Below are 18,143 nucleotides of genomic sequence, written 5' to 3'. Positions count from 1 at the left end.
GAATAAAGCTGTCACTCGTGGCGATAGAAGTGTGCTTTGTGCGGATGAAGCATGAAGTTAATTTGACTCTTGACGGCTGGCTCTCTGCCTCGTAACGTTACTAGCTGCTCCGCTACTCGTTTGTAAAGGATTAAATATCAGGTAATAATCAACTGTAAAAGTAGCTACACCTTTTTAAAGGATCCCTTGGTAAGTGAAATTGTAGAAGAAAAAAAAAAAAAAAAAAAAAAAAAAAAAAAAGATATAGTATAAGTTCAAGTCACCACTACCTCTGGTCAAAATATTGAATTAGTATCTCAATATATTGACTCAGTATCTCAGAATATAAACAAAGAATATCAAAGTAATGAGAAACTATAAAATATTGACTTAATCTCAATATATTGGCTTAGTATCGAAATATATTGACTTAGTAACTCAACATATTGGTTCAGTATCTCAATATATTGACTTAGTAACTCAGAATATTGACTAAGAATCTCAAAGCAATGAGAACATTCAAAATATTGACTTACAATCTCAATATATTGACTCAATATCTCAAAATATCTCAATTGACATAGTAACTTAGAATATTGACTAGGAATCTGAAAGTAATGAGAAACTTTAAAATATTCACTTAGAATCTCAATATATTAACTTCTGCACACCTGCGTGCAAAGTATAACTTTGTATTACGAGTCTGGAGATCCTTTTTTCTTGTTGAAGGGGAAATCTATTCTTGGGACACATTTGTTTCTACTGTTTAAACTGAATTGTATTAATTTTGATAGTGTTTGGATGCTTTAAATGGTTTCTTAAAATTCTGCATTAGCAAAACATAAAAAAAAATTATAAAATGATTAATCTTTACCCGGACAAGTGACTTTTGTTCATGGACAAGTGAAACGTAAATGTACTTGTCCGAAGGACAAGTGCCTCAAAAAGTTAATGTCAAGCCCTGTAATATGACAAAAAAAAAAAGCATAAAATCCTCACATTTGAGAAGCTGGAATTACTGAATGTTTACCGTTTTTGCTCACAAAGTGACTTACACGATTAATCAATTATCAAAATAACTAAAAAGGATTTATTTTGTTAATGAACTTATCGATTCATTGACTCCTCGTTTCAGCTCTAGTCTGCTGCAACAACATGGATTTATGGGGGAAACAGTTCCGACTGGTGCTAATTAGTCAGCGGGTCAGAGTCAGAGTCAGAGTGAGGGTTTGCTGCTTTTCTCCATGTTCTGTTAAGGCAAAGAGCTGCACTGCGTTCTGGCTCCGAGGCGACCGCCGGACTGTTTCCAGGTTGCTTCATTGATGTTTTTTGTTTGACATTTTTCTATACTAAACAATCAATCAATTAATTGAAAAACCAAACAAGAGATTAATGAAAATCATCAGTAGTTGTAGTCCTAAATCCAATTGAAAAAAAAAAAAAAAAAAAAAAAAAGGAGAAAGCACATCAAAGCCGTTTCTAAGATTGCGCTAACAGGCAGGTTTGCAACTTTTGTTAAGCCGTTGGTCAGCGGTTCCAACAAAGTAAACTTTTCTGCTACGGTTCAGAACAGAGTCAACAAACTGTAGGTCTGATAGCACCCCGAGCATACCGATATCATCTATAATCCATTTTAAGTAAGCGGAACTAATGACATAAATTGAATGGAATATGATAAAACTCAATCACAGCTGCTACTAAGAACGCCATAGTTAATGACATAATCCTCCTTGTTGAGCTAAAACTCACTAACCTTTACGAAGGGTTACCCCAGGGTGAAGCTTTAAACTGCTTATTGACATAGTCATCAGCATCACAAATATGCCAAATTAGCAAGAAAGAAACCTTCAAAAAACATGATTCTGGAGTTAAAAGGATAATTTTTTTCTATGATTTTGAAGCAGATTTATAGACAGTTAATCAAAACTGACAGTTTGACTTAAAGGGATACTTTGCCGATTTCAATCCAACTCTGTGTCCCGTTTGTGTGGGCAGTGTGTGTAGATAAACAGTGTGTGGCTTTCCTCCGTGGTGCCAGTGCACAGAGTTCGAAACAAAGGAGTTCTGCTTAAATCGGCTGGATGACGCGACCCTCGTCATCCAGCAGATTCAGCCAACCTCGGCTGCTGTAAATCAGCAAAATCTCTTTTAAAAAAAGTGCATCATGTCCGTGTGTTCAGATTTGACTGAGTTATGACTCAGTAGATGCAAATTAATGCAAAGGGGTACTAAGGGTTTTAAAGTACCTTACCCATTGCCTCCATGAGCTGTGTCACAGCCAGTGCGGCAGCATTTTAGTACATTCAAAACAAGAATCATAAAATTCACAACAGAATGTCTGTGTCTTTAAAAATAAAAAATTGTAATAAATGAACCCTTGTATTTCACTTTCAAGAGTCAGAACATGATTAGTGCTTGTAAACACGACACAAAGCAAACTGCCAGCACAGCCAACTACACAACATCGTGTACACAACATTTTAATATCAGAGATTTTAGGTTTTTATCTGGCATGAACTCACTCTAATCTTACTCAGTGTTATCTGAGAATATATCAGTGCTGAATCTCTTACAAAGACAGAGTCCAAATCTTCGGCATCCAGACATCCTGTGAATCCAGCTGAATAATATTCAATTGATGAGACCTCGATAAGATTAGTCCCAGACAAAAATGAGGTAGAAAGGAGGGTTCAGAAACAGATCTCTTTTTCTCTCAGTGAATGAACTTTCCCAAAAGTGGAGGAATTTGTCAGACTAATTTTGGGTAATCGACCTCTCCTTGCACTGTGGATTTTGGCAGCAGTTTGTAAAACAAATTGTAAAAAACCCTCCACGGTTGCAGATATGTTAGAGTTTAAACATTGTAAACAGGAAGAAAAACTATTCAGCTTTAAGTGTCACATCTTGTTTGAGTTTAATGCCATTTATCGCATGCATATTGTCTTGTGTATATTTTTATGAAACAATAAAACAAGGCAAATTCAAAGCTAGACCCAAAAGCCCTGCACACATCACCCCCAACTTCACGGCCCTGTCTTTTCAATCAATAAATGAGACCACAACTTTCTTGAAATTGCCTCCTGAATGACCCCTCACAGTCTTTGCTTGCGGTGGACCTCATTTTCTCCCACCTCCCCAAGTCTCTGCATCGCTGAAACTTTGAAGTCCAGCCAGCAAAGGGCTTTGAAAAAGCCCACAATCTCCCCACCATGACAAGGCAGAGGATTAGCCAAGCCCTGCAGGACAGAGTGGAAAGAGGACGGAAGAGGGCTGGAGGAGGAGTAGCACCATTTCCACAAGGGCCGTGTATGTGCAAGCAGCTCTCCCTTCGGCCAGAGCTGCCGGGGATTAACAAGCTACTAAAAAGCAGAGAACAGACCTCCAGCCCCTTTTTCATGAGTTCCACATAAACCAATTTACAGCAGAGAACTGGGGGGACGACAACGACACTAATTTGGTCCAAAACCGCCTCCTGCTTCAACTCATAATCTTTGTTATGTCACTTACAAAATCTGCTTTTGTGGGATGGCAGACAATTTCATGATGTCCAAGTCAAGAAAGCATGCATCTACAAAAGCTTTCAATTATTGAGTCAACTTCATTGATCAAAAGTGACATTTCAATGGTCTCGGTGGGGAAAATAAGCAGTTAATCTCACCATCAGACGTGATACAATCGGTCACGGGGGAAATCACCCTGGAAAGATCGTTTTCCCTTGCGAGGCAAAACAAGAGATTATTCTGCTTTTATCCATTCTGAGCTCAAATATTTGCCTACACTTTGGGGTGTATGTAAGTATTTCATAAATGTTCTGCTCTCAATACATTTTCAAGCCATGTATTTGCTGGCTCTCAACCAAAACATAATACAAGCAGAATATAATGTGCTTGTCATGTGTACACTGTCTAAATGTGTCACTGAATGGCTAATGCATAAAACTATTTTAAGCAAACGTGCAAGAAAAGAAGCTTTTTCTACAAAGAGTAAGTGAATCCAGGGGAGGTTATGCCGTTAAGCAGTCACCGGTTAATGGTAGACTGCAGAAAGAATGGCTGGCATTTCACTGAAGTGCAACTGAGACAATCTACAGCATCTCAGGATACAACAGTGCTATTATAGGTAATAACAACGTATCTCAACAGTAAGGAAGCAGAAACAATAGGCCTTGATTTAAAAAAAAAAAAAAAAAAAAAAAAAAGGCATATCCATACACTGCTGCCTCCCCATCAGTGCATTTCAAGTAATGGGGTCTTTTGTCTTATCTTTAACTGAAAGGAGCTCGAAGACTGTGCCCTTCATCCCTTTGTTGTTACAGAGTCTCTTGTGGAAATGGAAGATTGGCCCATGGACATGGGTGTGCGAGGAAGAGCTAGGCGGCCGTGCGAGCACATCAGACTTGAGCGGTCTTAATAAAGCTTCCCTCTATCCACCCCCGAGATCTCCTCACCCCAATTATACGCCTGACACCTCCACCCTCCTCCGTCTCGTCTTATTTCTCACAGACCCCCACCTCACCATCCAGTTCCAGCTCTGATCATGGCACTCTTTGCTGGGCTCAAAGCCCCAGGGGCCTGTCCAATATCAGGCTGCTGGTGGCGTTCGCTTCACAGTCGGCTGCCTGACTTGTATGAGGAATGGATCTCTTCTGGTATTGACAAATGATCACTACTGTTCAGCCAGTGACGGTGTTAACTTCCCTTTAACTAAAACAATCCACTAGAGAACCTAGTGTGGCCAAGTGTTTTCACTACCAATTCCTTTTGTAACATTTAAATCAGGATATTTTGCAGGAATTGGACATCTGTGCATCAAACGTGTGACTTGTCAATGGCATCACACCCAATGCAACACACACAGTGAGGTGCAAACCTGTAGAGACATGCCTAAAAGGTTCTCTGAAACCCTTTCAAAGGATCAGAAGATCAGGTCTGACAACATTGAAACAACACCTGAGACTGAATGCCTGTTCAAGTCATTAATGTCAATCAAACGTGAGAAATAAAACTGAAAAGATTCGTTGATTAATCAATAAGTCGGTTGACCGAAAAATAATCCCTGACAATTTTGGTAATTGAGTATCGTTTAACTGCAAGAAATGCAAGAAAGCCAGTAGTTGCAGCTATTTGCAGGTTTACTTCATCTTCTGTGATAGTAAGTTGAGTTACGGCTTTGGACTGTTGGTTGGGCAAATCATTTAGCAAAAGCCAGTTTGGGCTTTTGTAAATGCCTATGGCCATTTTTCACTATTTACTGACATTTTATAGACCTCCCATCTAATTGATAATCCTAGTAAATTATCATCCATGAATCTGATGATCAAGATAAACTACGGAAAAAGAGCTTAGATAAGTCCACCATGCTAAGGTAAAGTTGCAGAGACTGGAACCTGAATAATGTGACCTCTCTGCAACAACAACCGGAACTTTTTCCATTAAAAAAAATAAATAAAAAAAAGCTTTGTGTCCATGAAACCTGGACTGTATGCGTGATCGCACAAACTAATGCACCACAGTAACATCTAAACCACAGCACACCAACAAGTATAACCACAGAACTGCCACTCCTGCGGTATTGTAAATCGTCACTTGTTTTTCAGACATTTGTTGCGGTTTTTACCTTCTGATGCTTTCAAGGTCACACGCGGCCTGCATCTGGCCAGCCATCTGTTTGCAGCCATCCCATGAGGCGTCCTGTCATCCGCGCTCCTTGGCCTTGTCCTCTACTGTCCACATTCAAGCTCACTGGGGAAATGCCCGGCCAGACACCGTAGCTTCTCGGCGATTCTACAGGTTTCTGACGCATTTCTTTTTTTATATTATTTTTTGGGGCTTTTCCCCCATTTATTATAGTGACAGTGGATAGACATGAAAGTTTGTCCTGCACTTTACAATCTGTGCAGAATATGGCACCCTATATCCTCAGACCATTGATTTTGATTTATTAAAAAAAAAAAAAAAACTCTGGGACAGGACAGATGGACATGCAACTGATAGCATGTTTAGAGTAGATATATGTGGTAGTGGACTTACCAGTAGAGAAACAGACAGACAACTATGAACTACAACAATGCAACGCTACAAGGGCCTCAGAGATACTAAATAAACTGAAGAGCCAAGTAATCCTAGACCAGTCTCTCCCGATACTTGTTCATCAGAAAATGTGATTAATGGTTTAGTTACACTTAAAGCCCATAAAAACATGGTCTCAAATCTCAAGTATTCTCTATAACTGTATAATAAAGAGTTCTGACTTAATGAGCAACAATTAAAAAGATCAGAAAACACATCTTTAGGTAAATCAGTCACTCGCGATTGTAACAATTCACGCAAATTCAACCAATCACGTGAATTCGGTGCGACACGCAAATTTGACCAATAACCGGTGTTTCCCGCGACTTCAACCAATACCAGCAGTCCCACGTGCCAGACTTTGCGTCAGTATGTGACTCTGAGAGCTACTGACCAAGCGGGAGTGGGAACGGGTTGACATGAGACACATACGTCGCCAAATTAATTTCCTTGTTTCTGATATGAAGACGAGACGTGTGTGACTCGAACATCTCACATTTACCAACAAAATCTCCCGCTCCTGCAAAATCAGGCAAGCTCAGACCGAAACAAAAACACAGAAATCTTTCATGTGAAAATAACCACAACCCATCCAATTGGCTGAAAAAATTGCATTCACGTAGGACCCATGCTACTCAACAATACAACAATGCATAATAGACAGTGAGCACAATGCTTCAGTGGCTCTAACTTAGCCAATTTATTGCAATGCATATGTAATGCATTAGCTGATTTTGAACTAAGTTTGTCCTTGGTGGGGAAAAACTCTTCATTAAAGTGTGAAATATTGAAAAGCTCATTCCTTGACATTTGATTAAAATGAGAAGATAATTGAGTAGACGATATCCAATTCAAAAAGCTGATTTAGTTGCAGTATTTTCACAAGGCATCCATTAATTAAGTGGTCTCTGTGGACGTCTCCTGAAAGTAGACCTTAGTCTGTCACATTACATCCAATTCAAATCTAAATACTGCATTTGAAAGATCATTGAACAGAGAGTCCAAGTCTCCCTGAAACAAGTCCTCAACTCTTAATTACACAGGATCCACTTCAAAAACAAAACAGCATTTGTACTGTACCTTATCTTTCAAACAGCGATCCACCAAGCAGGTAAGTATAGCAGGTTGGTGAAGGCTGGTTAAGACAGCAGCTGTCAGTGTGTCTGTGAAGAAGAAATAAATCATGATTACATCTGTCTGTGTGCGACATAATGCAGGACAGCTGAACAGTGATGCAAACAAAGCCTCTATGAGCAGTCAGAGCAATCATGCATCTTTCTTCAAAGAACTCCAAATGTCCAAACTAGGAATAATAACTGCAGACTTGACACTGGAGATACCGTTCACTTTCATCAGGAAAACCAAAATGTGACATAAAAGTGTTGCTTTGAACTCTGGTGAAGAGACATGGTTGATACAACAGGTTGCTTGTGCCGTAAGTGAACTAAATCTTTTGACAAATCTAAGAGCTCAAACTAATACAAATCAGATGATGGCATCTCAGCTCACAATCTGCTCCAGCAATATGCTCCCAGAAAAATGGCTTCACCTTAGCAGTGCACAAACCTAAACTTAGGGGCCGTCCACACGGAAACGTTTTTTTGTGCAAACGCACGTTTTGCATTGTTTGGGCCGACCGTCCAGACGAATCCTGCAAACGCACTGCCTGAAAACGCACTTTTTTGAAACCAGGTCTCAGTGTGAAAAAATCCGAAAACGGCTCTCGTTTGGCTTCATATGGATGGTGAATACGGATCCGTATCGATGATGTCATCGCCACACCCCTCTTTTACACCCTCTCCCACGGCCGCTGACGCACACAACTGCGGTGAAGCTAAGCGAGCATGTCCCATCTCCGTGGTCAAACCAGCTCACTTCATTTAAATACTTTGTCTCTGCTCCCTGACCCTTCCCTCTGGATTCTACACAAGATATATTGCTAACGTTAAGTAGCCAACGTTAAACATCGCTAAAGTAGCTGACTGCTCCAGCAGCGAAGTAACCATTGACGTAACCTTAACGTTAGCTGCTATGGCTATCTGTTTATAAAGTGGAAGTAGATAACTTATCAACTAGCTAGCTAATCTGTCTGCTTATCAACTCCTTGAACGGATTATAGTAACTTTTACCACGGCTTATTGTAGAAAGGCTACTGCAAGAGAAACGTATAGATTATTAAAAAGACATCATTCATGGATCATTGATGTTTGTTTGACTCTGCTGATGTTAGAGCTAGCGAACGTTAGCGCGCTAACGTTAGCTCGCTGCTAGCGCGCTGCAATCATGCAAAATAAAAAAGCAATCCAACAGCACATTATACAACGTAAACAAAGACATTTTCTTGCGGCGGCCTTTATAAAATGAGCAGTGGTGAAAGTTATTATAGTCCACGGACGTATTAAGAGTAAATTATAATCTAGCTAGTCATGTTATGATGGGAAGTGGAAGTGACCATGCTCTTCTTCTCCGTTTTTTGGCGAATTTCTGTAGCAGAAACAGCGCCACCTATAGGCCTGGCATATGAAGTAGCGTATTGAGTCATTTACAAGTGGATTCGTTTGGACGCAACTATTCTTGAAACGAATCCAGGGAAGACGGGTAAAAAAAAAAAGATAGTTTTGGTACGTGTGGACGGGGCCTAAGCTTCATCAGATATTACACAAAAAAAAACATTTAATCTGCAAGCTGATATGTAAAAAATTACAAAAAATTAAATAAAATAAGCAACAACCTCACTGGGCTTGATAAGCAATTTTCTTTGCCTTTGAAGAAGCTGTCTCCCGGACATATAGCAAATGTATTTTCCTGCTCCAGGAATTGGACATTAAGCATAAAAAAAAAAAACAATCAGAGGTCCAATCTTGTGCATAATCTCAGAGGGGTTTATGTGCCAAATTCAAATTGAAAAAAAGACATCACAATAAGCAATTGTACTGTAATTTTAGAGATTCATTAACCTGACAATTTTCTGGAAAGCAACGTTCTGTGCAGCTTATCCATACCTCAACCTGACGATAATTGGCTATAATCTTTTATTAAGCCTTGTTGGGATGCTATGAAATGAATGAGATAGTTGGATCCTAAACTGCACAAAAGACTAATTCTGACAAATAATGACAGTTTTGACCTCAAGCCCAGCACGTTTCAAGTAGCAGAGCCCAGGAAGACTTGCAGAGGCAGCACCCTCCGGATTAGCAAACACACCAGCTTGCAGCCACATGCTGATGATGGTTCAGTTAAGGTTAGGGCAAAGCCAGCTCGCCATCTTATTTTTTTCTCCTCCGTGCTCACTTCTCTTTGGTTTGACAAACGGACAGCAAGCCCTGGATGAAGAGTGTGGCTGTCGTGTTGTGTATCAATATCCTATCCTGGGTCTAGCATGATACCATTGGATAGCCCATATGGTCATTATTTTTGTGTTTCAGTGGAGTGAAATGCTGATCGACAAAAGGTTTGTGCTCACCATTTGTAGAAACTAACAAATCAGCTCCGAACTTACAGTACTGCCTGTGAAAAAAGCGGGCAGATAAGGCCTTGGGAGGAAAACAAATTCCAGCGCAGGCTCAACAAAAGGTTCCAGACTACCTCTGAGGCACTTAAAGTTCCCAGACTACAAATTGCCCCTAAATGCATTGTGATTAATTTAGCAGAATGGGTTTGTGCTTTATAGCAAAACCAAGAAGGGTTTCAGGGATGTGGATCAGCTGGCCATCTGCTAGAATTGTGTCTTCCATCATCATCATCCACTTGCAATTTAGCAGGTAGAGCTTGCAGATTTTGCAAGCCTCACAATTCAATACCACTGTAAGCACCATTCCTCACACAAAGAACATTTTAAACTCCAAAAAACCTAAGTTACATTTTGAATTATGGGAAGAAATGAGAGAGAAATTTGTGTTGGCTTAATTTGTTCTGAACAAGCAAAGAGAATGAAAAGTAAGAAACGATTCCCTGGCTTAAATACTCTGGTCCAGCCTGGGCTCGGACTCAACTCCTGACGAAATATGACGAAAAAACACAACTTGGAACCAAAACAGAGCGTAATTAATAAATCAATGCTTTGGCCTCTGAACCGTTGGAGCGAATGTTTCACTTGTTTTGATTTCTTAGGCTACCTCGAGCTCTTAGTTCTTAATCTGCAGAATTGTTTATGGATGTATCAACTCTTCAAACCGCACACTTGCGGAATCAATTTTATTGATTTGGTAAATGGATACAAGACGGTGGGATAGGAGATGTTAACGCAACCTATCCGGTTATGTCAGTTCCCATTAACAATGCAAGAATACACAACATGTGTTCAGAGGAATGCAGGGAAGGAACGATTAGCCCTGTGTCGGCCTGTCGGGCAGCACTTGTTATTGTCTATCTGAATACATTAAGAGTACGAGCTGGGTGGGGTTTGCATGGCAAAGAGAAGGCTAGAGGGAAAAATATATTCAAAACATCGCACCCTGTACTGTCACGCACAGTTCCTCGCCAGTTTGATTAATCAACTAAAGCCCACAGTAGGGAGATTAAGTCGCTCATTATCCCAGATTAAAACTCCAGGGTGCCCCATCTGGTCTGAGGATCAACCTTAGAAGAAGCTTCTTGAGATCATCCAAAACCCAAGACCATTACATCATACTGGTCAGCCACTTTACAAAAGCTCTCTTCTCCAGTTCTTATTTCTTCTTTTTCTCTTTCTTAGCAAGCCTTAAATAAAAAGAATGTATTCTGTGGCCACAGGCATAGTGCTGCTACGGTTCTAGTCTTTAACCACAACGTTCCACTTCCGGGATTGCTCCGGTGCCGCAGGATATTCCGCCGGATGCATGTCTTTTCGCCGATGTCCGTTTCCTTCCGCTTTCTTTGTGTTGGAATTTTAAACTCTGGGCAATTTATGAGGACTATGGTTAACTGCTCCTCCGATCTCTGCAGGGTAAAAAAAATTTGAGTTTTCTGTTGCACAACTAAAGCAACTTTTGAACGTACACGTTCCACCAAATCAAGTTCCTTCCCGAGGCGATTTCGCAGCGGCTCTGTGGGGAGCTTAGTAACGCCCATGAGGATTGTGATTGGTTTAAAGAAATGCCAATAAACTAGAGCACGTTTTTCTCCCATCCCGGAATGCTGTGTGGACTCGCCAGACCCTCTACCGCAGCGCTGTGGAGGAAGGTCTGGCAACGAGAGACCACTATGGGTCTCTTCTCTATTTGTTGGATTTAAAACTATGATTTCTCGAGTTTTCTTATTTTGTTCAAATCACATCTATGAATTCTATCAAAATGTAATCAAAATATTTTTTTTGCTTGAGACGGAGATATATTGCAATGCTGCAAGGGGCACAGTCCAATATAGAGTATGTGCTGGAAAGTAAGCTTTAAAAGCTTGAAGGCTGAGATCAACAACTGCAACCAAACACATACAATTTTGGCTATTTTATGGATCCAGTCAAGTCGGTCTGGATTAGAGCTTGATTTAATATCGGACTTGTAAATGTCTTTATTCAGCAGTTCAGCAAAAGGACACGATGACGCCTCTGAAGTTTAGTGCTTCTTCAAGCAGATAAAAAAAAAATAATCAGCTTCAAATATCACCGCCACACTGATATGGATAATTCAGGTTTGAGGGTGATGATGAGCTCTCCATTTCAGTCTTATTTGTGACCTTTCCATTTTACTTGAGGAGATGTGAGACATGTAAATGGCATCCTGCCATTGCAGATACATGATACGGACAAACTTTTTATTCATAATTACAGTTGTCCTTTGGAAACTCATCAAAATTAAACCTGTGTGAGCCCAAGATTGCTGCTCAAATATCATGATATGGCAGTAATTCTGAAAAAGCACTATTGAGAAAACACCATCTTTTAGGAAATTATAGTGGCTTACTGGCTGGAAGTGAAAAAAAAAAAAAGTTACCCTGAAAGAAAACAATTAAGCTTTGGTTCAATGCTCCATACAGTTTCATGGGGAGAAATAAATAGCAATACATATAACTGTCGAGGCATAAAAAACAGTGACTTACTGCATATTGTCTTTTTAATTGTTTTTACTCATTTTATTTCAACTTTAGCATTTTTAATCGAATCGTAACCTTGTATTTCTATATTTTTTGCTTTTTGTGTACATTAGTATATTTCTACTATTCTACTGTAGGTAAATCACACTACTTGGAGTTTCATACCTTTCGGATGTGATCACATTGTATTTACCAAAATAATTGCTGAGATCTAGGAACATTGCAACGTTGTTAAAATAAAGGCAGATGGGCCAACAAACACGAGCAGTCCGACGATCAAAAAGATTGTAAACAAACAGGTTAGTGGGACCATCTAAACCACTTTATTTGGAGGTAACGGCGAGTGAGTGCACCCAAAAGGTTTGCCATAATCCCTCATTGTACACAGAAACGTACTACAGTATGTATTTTAGGTCAAAGCTGAACCACAAAGTCAGTCTGTAAACTATGATTGATATTGAAATTGTCAGTTGGGGTGATACATGTACTGCCACTTGCCTTTGTTTTCTCATGCAAATACAGGTGTTGCTTAAAACCTGTCCTGACCTGTATGGTGACTGACTGCTCGAGTTTCTGCCCTTTCAAAGTGCTTTTATAGCATTCTCGCTGTGCTCCCAAATCTTACCAGTTGACTTGGTTAGTGCAACGTAGTTATTACAGCTGGAAACAATGGCCAAAACTACAAAAATAAAACCCAGCTTCTATGAAAATGGAATTTCCCTTTAGCTTGTAAGTCACCTGTAAAATGTTTTGAACTGCACTAACTGGACTATTGATATTGAAGAGTCAATGGCCACAATGGTTGTGCTAATAGGCTTGTGGTCTCTTCCGTCTTTTCACCAAATGCCAACCACCCAGTGATCATCTGGCAAACAGACCACACTCCTGCCCTTTCTCCACTCTGCCTATTAAAAAAGGAACACATGTGGTAGAGGGTCTTGTTTCAGGGAAAGTGAAAACACACACCCGCTGAGGTACACAGTCGAGCGGAGGAGTCAGGCATGTTGGGACTCTGAGCGTATTTCCCCTTTCCTTTGTATCACATTCCCTTACTCCAAATCGCCACATGGGGTAGGGGTAAGTGACTTAACCCCTCCCTACGGTCACCAGGCAGGGCCCCCTTCCCTTGACACCCACTCAAGAAAATCAATCAGTATTCAGGTCACGCCACAGAGACGCCCCCCTAACACATGACCTCCGACCCCAGCAGGGTCCTTCTCAGGGAGCGTGACAGGGATTTGTCTGTGCTGCTGCCAGTGTCTGCTCCATGTCCGACACTAACAAAGTCCTCGTGTTGCAGAGGAGGGGAGGGCGCGACCCGACCCTGTCCACCTTCACCACAATAAATCCAGCTGAGGAGTTCAAGGTGGCCTGACCTGCATCCGACCCCATCTCTGGAAACACAGCTACAAGCGCCAGCTGAGCCTTTTCCCTCCCTCAATGCCCCAGAGCGGAGGGGAGAAAACAGACTATGCACTCAGATTTCGAAGGTGGACAGTATGCAAACACATTTATTCACCCATATTTCACTTCACCCAACTCTCTGACATCCGAACAGTTGGGAAGCCTTGTTTCTGTCATGGGAAGTGCATAAGGGGGCAGAATTAGCATAGCGTAATTACTCAGGGGAAAGATCCAGACTCCAAGGAGCAAGACATAACTCATAATTTGCCATTGTGCTCCCTATGCAATTGACAGTCGGTCTATGATATTGGAGATAAAAGTCGGAATTCAGGCTGTTAGTTTAACTGATGGTGCATTCAGTATGATAATAACCACGGCCTTGCACACAGTGAATCTGATGAGCAGTCTCGCAATAGCTCTTCGCCACTTTCCCTCCCCTCCATGGGGCATTATCATGCTAATCTAAAAAGGGGAGAAGAAAAAAATACATTTCGGTGAATAAGGAAACATAATAGGAAGCCGGGACCTCTGGAACCGCGAGGAGACAAAAGAGGGTATATTCACCGAGCTCTGCCTGAGCAAAGCCGGGGTGACAAATGGACACAGACATTATGCTGGCTGGTTAATTAAAAGAACATAGCCTAATTAAAAATATCTTCCTGGTGAATGGACCGCCTCGTCGCAGTATCTGACCTGTGCCTCCCGCACATGTTGGACACAGAGCAGTTAGTCTCTCTCGTTCTTACGCATTTAATTTTCACATTAGAGAGGCTTTGACTGACGAGTGGCAAAGAGCGGAGTGGAGAAAGCTGCAGGAAGTGTGCCAGATCATGGTGGGGGGGCTGGTGCTTGTTAAATGACTGATGATTTCCATTAGACAGTCAATAAGACTTGCACAAGAGATATGATTTCATGGAATTCCTCATCCCTTGCACAAAACAGGGTGTTTGGCTCGAGGTCATGGTGCAAAGGACCCTAGGCTTACTCCGAACCATCATTTTAACAATACATAGACTTTATGGTGATGGCTGCCAGAGTGAAAGTCTAGTCTACTTATATAGGGTACTATCAACTAATAACAGGAAATCTAGTTTGTTAGTGACCATAACTTTGTATGTTGCCCTATGTTGGGGGGGGGGTGACAGTGCAGTGGATATGACACATGTATGCCTTTGGTGTGGGAGACCTGGGTTCGATTCCCACTGTGATACATCAACCAATGCGTCCCTGAGCAAGACACTTAACCCCTAGTTGCTCCAGAGGCGTGCAACCTCTTACATATAATGTAATTGTAAGTTGCTTAAAATAAAAGCGTCAGCTAAATGACATGTGATGTAATGATGTAATATTTTACCGCTTTCTGACATGCCAGTAATGCAGATATTTGAATTTAATGAGTAACAGTGACTTTTTTTTAGACAAGTGAAAGCTTGACTTGGAACCATATGACTGTTTGCGTGTGTGGTGGGTAAAGACTTTTCAACGACTTTTTAGAACACAAAGCGTGATGTGTTCTAAGGCTTTTTATGTTTTACATGCATATGTACATTGACAACTTGTAGTTACAGTAAGCCATGATCTGTAAATTTGCAAAAATAGTTATTTTTGGTGATATCACCCTGCAATGAAGTCACAATATGAATATACACTGCCTCAAACCTTAAAAAGGAGTATAAACAGCTGTCAAGTGCCTTGGTGTATGATAGCCTGCCAACTGGACCTCCTGACATTTCATCCTCTTGGTACCTGTAGCAATAGGCCCACTCCAATGCAGACTGTGTTTTGCTGGTGGGCTACCGTCAGCTTCAGGCGTGGCCTAAGAGTGAAAATGTGAGTGTGTTGCCCCCTCATTCTTTCACCTAGCTACCTGTCAATGAGAGTTGTGGCATTAAAGTAATAGCGTGGTTTGGCGGTGGGCGCTTTGTTTACCCCGAGTTGGTTTTCATGCCGGCAGTCATCAGAAACTGCCCCTCAGGGAGAGATAGTGGAGGCAGGGAGGAAAGCAAAGAAGAGAGATCAAACAGTTGCTGAGGATTCATTCGCTGGACCGGGGAAGTGGCTCGTGTGACTGCGTGGGAGGTGTTTTGTTGTGTTTGTGTCTTTCTTGGTGGAAATAAAGTAACAGCCTCGGAGTAAATTAATGAACATGTTTTCCAGCCGTGAGCAGTCACACACACACACACAAAATTATCATCAGCGATTACTTCTGAGATTGTGCTCATGTTCGGAGGATCACAGTTTGACTCTGATCTTCAGACAAATGGCTTGAAACCCTTTCATCTGCAATAGCCTAGATGTTTGAATTAGGAGAACATGCTTCAACACTGTCCAAAATTGATGATCAAATACGGAAACTTACTATATACGACAACATAATGTGCATTTTGGCTCAGAATCTCCAAGTAACTCACACTTTGACTTACAGGGTGCTAGAGGTGTTTCATGTCCATCTTTTTTTTGGTGACATAACCTCTTTAAATGTGTACATGTCACCTATTCACGTCCATGATACATTCATTCATTTAATTGAAATTATTATTGCTCAGCTGATATGGTAGTATCCTACGTACGTATCTATCGTATATAAATAAATCGCAAATCACAATATTGGTGAAAAAAAAAAAAATAAAATCACAGTTAGATTTTCCAAAATCGTTTAGCCCTAGAATTCGGTGCGACTCTCAATTTTGACCAACCACCCCAAATTTGACCAATAACCAGAGTTCCCCGCGATTTCAACCAATCCCAGCAGTCCCACATGCCAGACTTTGCGTCAGTATGGGACTCTGAGAGCCACTAACCAAACGAAGAGTGAGAACGGGTTGACGTACGTCGCCAAATTCATTTCCTCGTTTCTGATATGAAGACGAGACGTGTGTGACTTTAACGTCTCACATTCACCACATGTCCCAGCCCAGGCCAGGATAGGAAATTAACTAAACCCACTAGCCATTTTCATATTATACCAACATTTGCAGCATCCTGAGACTTTTTGGTAAGGTTACTAGGAAAACTCAGCAAAGAGTAGTTTTATTCTCCCCGTAACAAGTTTCCTTTTATTTTTAAATAAGTATACCAAAACAAATCAAAACTTTTTTTTGCAAATTTCACTGTCTCTCGCAACTTCATTGCAACAAAAATACAAGAGACATTGCAACTTTTATCGCAACTTTTTACAAAAGCTCCTGCAAAATCAGGCATTTTGGGCCGCAACAATCTCAAAAAAGGCAGCGAAATCCTGGAGGAATCTCAAAAAAGGCAGCGAAATCCTGGAGGAATCTCAAAAAAGGCAGCGAAATCCTGGAGGGACTGTCACTGGCGAGAGGGGAGTTGACTTCTTGAAATCAAAAGACGTTTTGACGCTGGTGATTTTCCTTTGGCACTGGCTAAAACCTCTTTGGGGGGGCCCATAAATTCCTCTATGCAGGAAAGATCCTGATAAGCTTTAGTGCTGGAACAATAAGTTGATTAAAAGATTAGTCAATGGACGTAGGATCATTCATAAGGCTTTAATTATTGCGGTTATAGTTATTCAGGTTTTAGCTTCTTAAATGTGAGGATTTTCAGCTTCTCTCAGCTGTTTATTATTTTGAATTAAATATCTTTTTGGAAATTTGAAGATGTGACCTTGGCCTCTTGGATATTGGGATTAACATTCACAATTTTGTGACACTGTTTAATCAAAAATATAAATCGTTTAACAAAGTTTTTTTTAATTATTATTTATGGAAAAAATATTCTTTGCATCAATTTTGAACCGTTCAAGAGAGACTCATGATGCACCTATAAAGAATCAATGTTTTCCTGACCACAAGCATGCACCCTCTCTCCCACTCACTCACTCACACAGACAGACACAGCTGCAGGGCTGAGTCAACACATGGTTAATAAACTGACACACACTCTCTCTCTCTAGTTCAGGGCACTGTAGGGGAGGTGTGTTTTACTCACCCTGGAACGCTGCCCAGTTTGGATTCATATGACACTAACTGAAACCCCCCGATAAACCCCTGCACTCTCCCCCCAAAGAGAGGTTTAAAAATAGCCTTGATTCGATGGAAACGAGCCCGGAGTTCTGAGAAATGGAGGAAAATGACCAAGCCAAGTGTAGGCGAGCATACTTACCTTACACCGTGTCCAAGCCAAATATTCACTGCACATATGGTGACCACTAAAATATATACAAATAATAGCATGAGAGTTAAAGTATAGATTATAAACAGCCAAAATCCACTCCCGAACGCTTGCAAATAGGTACAACACGTCATACAAGCACAGGGATTCAGAGTTAAACCTTAAAAAGAAAAAGCACTGCATATTCTAGGCTAAATTTAACACATTCCAGATTTGAGCACGGGGGTATGCAGTGTTTTTTTCCGGAAAATCAGCCACAATTCCTATCTGCAGAGCACAGGGTGCATGCATAAGAAATCGGATGAAGAGCCTGAGGGAGAAGGAGAGTTGGGAATCCAATCGGAGTTTTATAAACCATCAATGAACCCTTCACCTAAAACGAGAGCTTGCTGGGTTCAACTTCATGCGGTCCATTCAAAAGGGCGTGCAATGCAGAAGTTGCGACGGGACTTGGTCAACATTTCAAAACAAGGTCAAACGGCTCTGCTATTTTTGGAAAGTTTGGAAATTAGACGCAGTTAGGTCCCTCGCTAAAAGGGACACATTACG

The 18,143-nt window shown here is 40.9% G+C and overlaps 1 protein-coding gene across 5 annotated transcripts in view; it reads right to left on the bottom strand.

Moving 5' to 3' along the window:
* The window catches only part of sema6cb (semaphorin 6Cb), a 167,724-nt gene that overhangs the window by 138,077 nt on the left and 11,504 nt on the right, over positions 1 to 18,143 (bottom strand). For 4 of the 5 annotated variants that reach the window (XM_028579971.1, XM_028579970.1, XM_028579973.1 and 1 more), the window contains exon 2: positions 7,128 to 7,210. The exons of the other annotated variant lie outside the window; for it this stretch is intronic. The gene's annotated coding sequence lies outside the window, so the exon portion shown is untranslated. The remainder of the gene's footprint in view (positions 1 to 7,127; positions 7,211 to 18,143) is intronic. 5 annotated transcript variants of the gene reach the window in all.

This window comes from Perca flavescens, chromosome 6 (genome assembly GCF_004354835.1).
Source record: "Perca flavescens isolate YP-PL-M2 chromosome 6, PFLA_1.0, whole genome shotgun sequence".
NCBI lineage: Eukaryota > Metazoa > Chordata > Actinopteri > Perciformes > Percidae > Perca > Perca flavescens.
The sequence above is the reverse complement of the archived record's forward strand: the minus strand, read 5'-3'. Positions and strand labels throughout refer to the sequence as shown.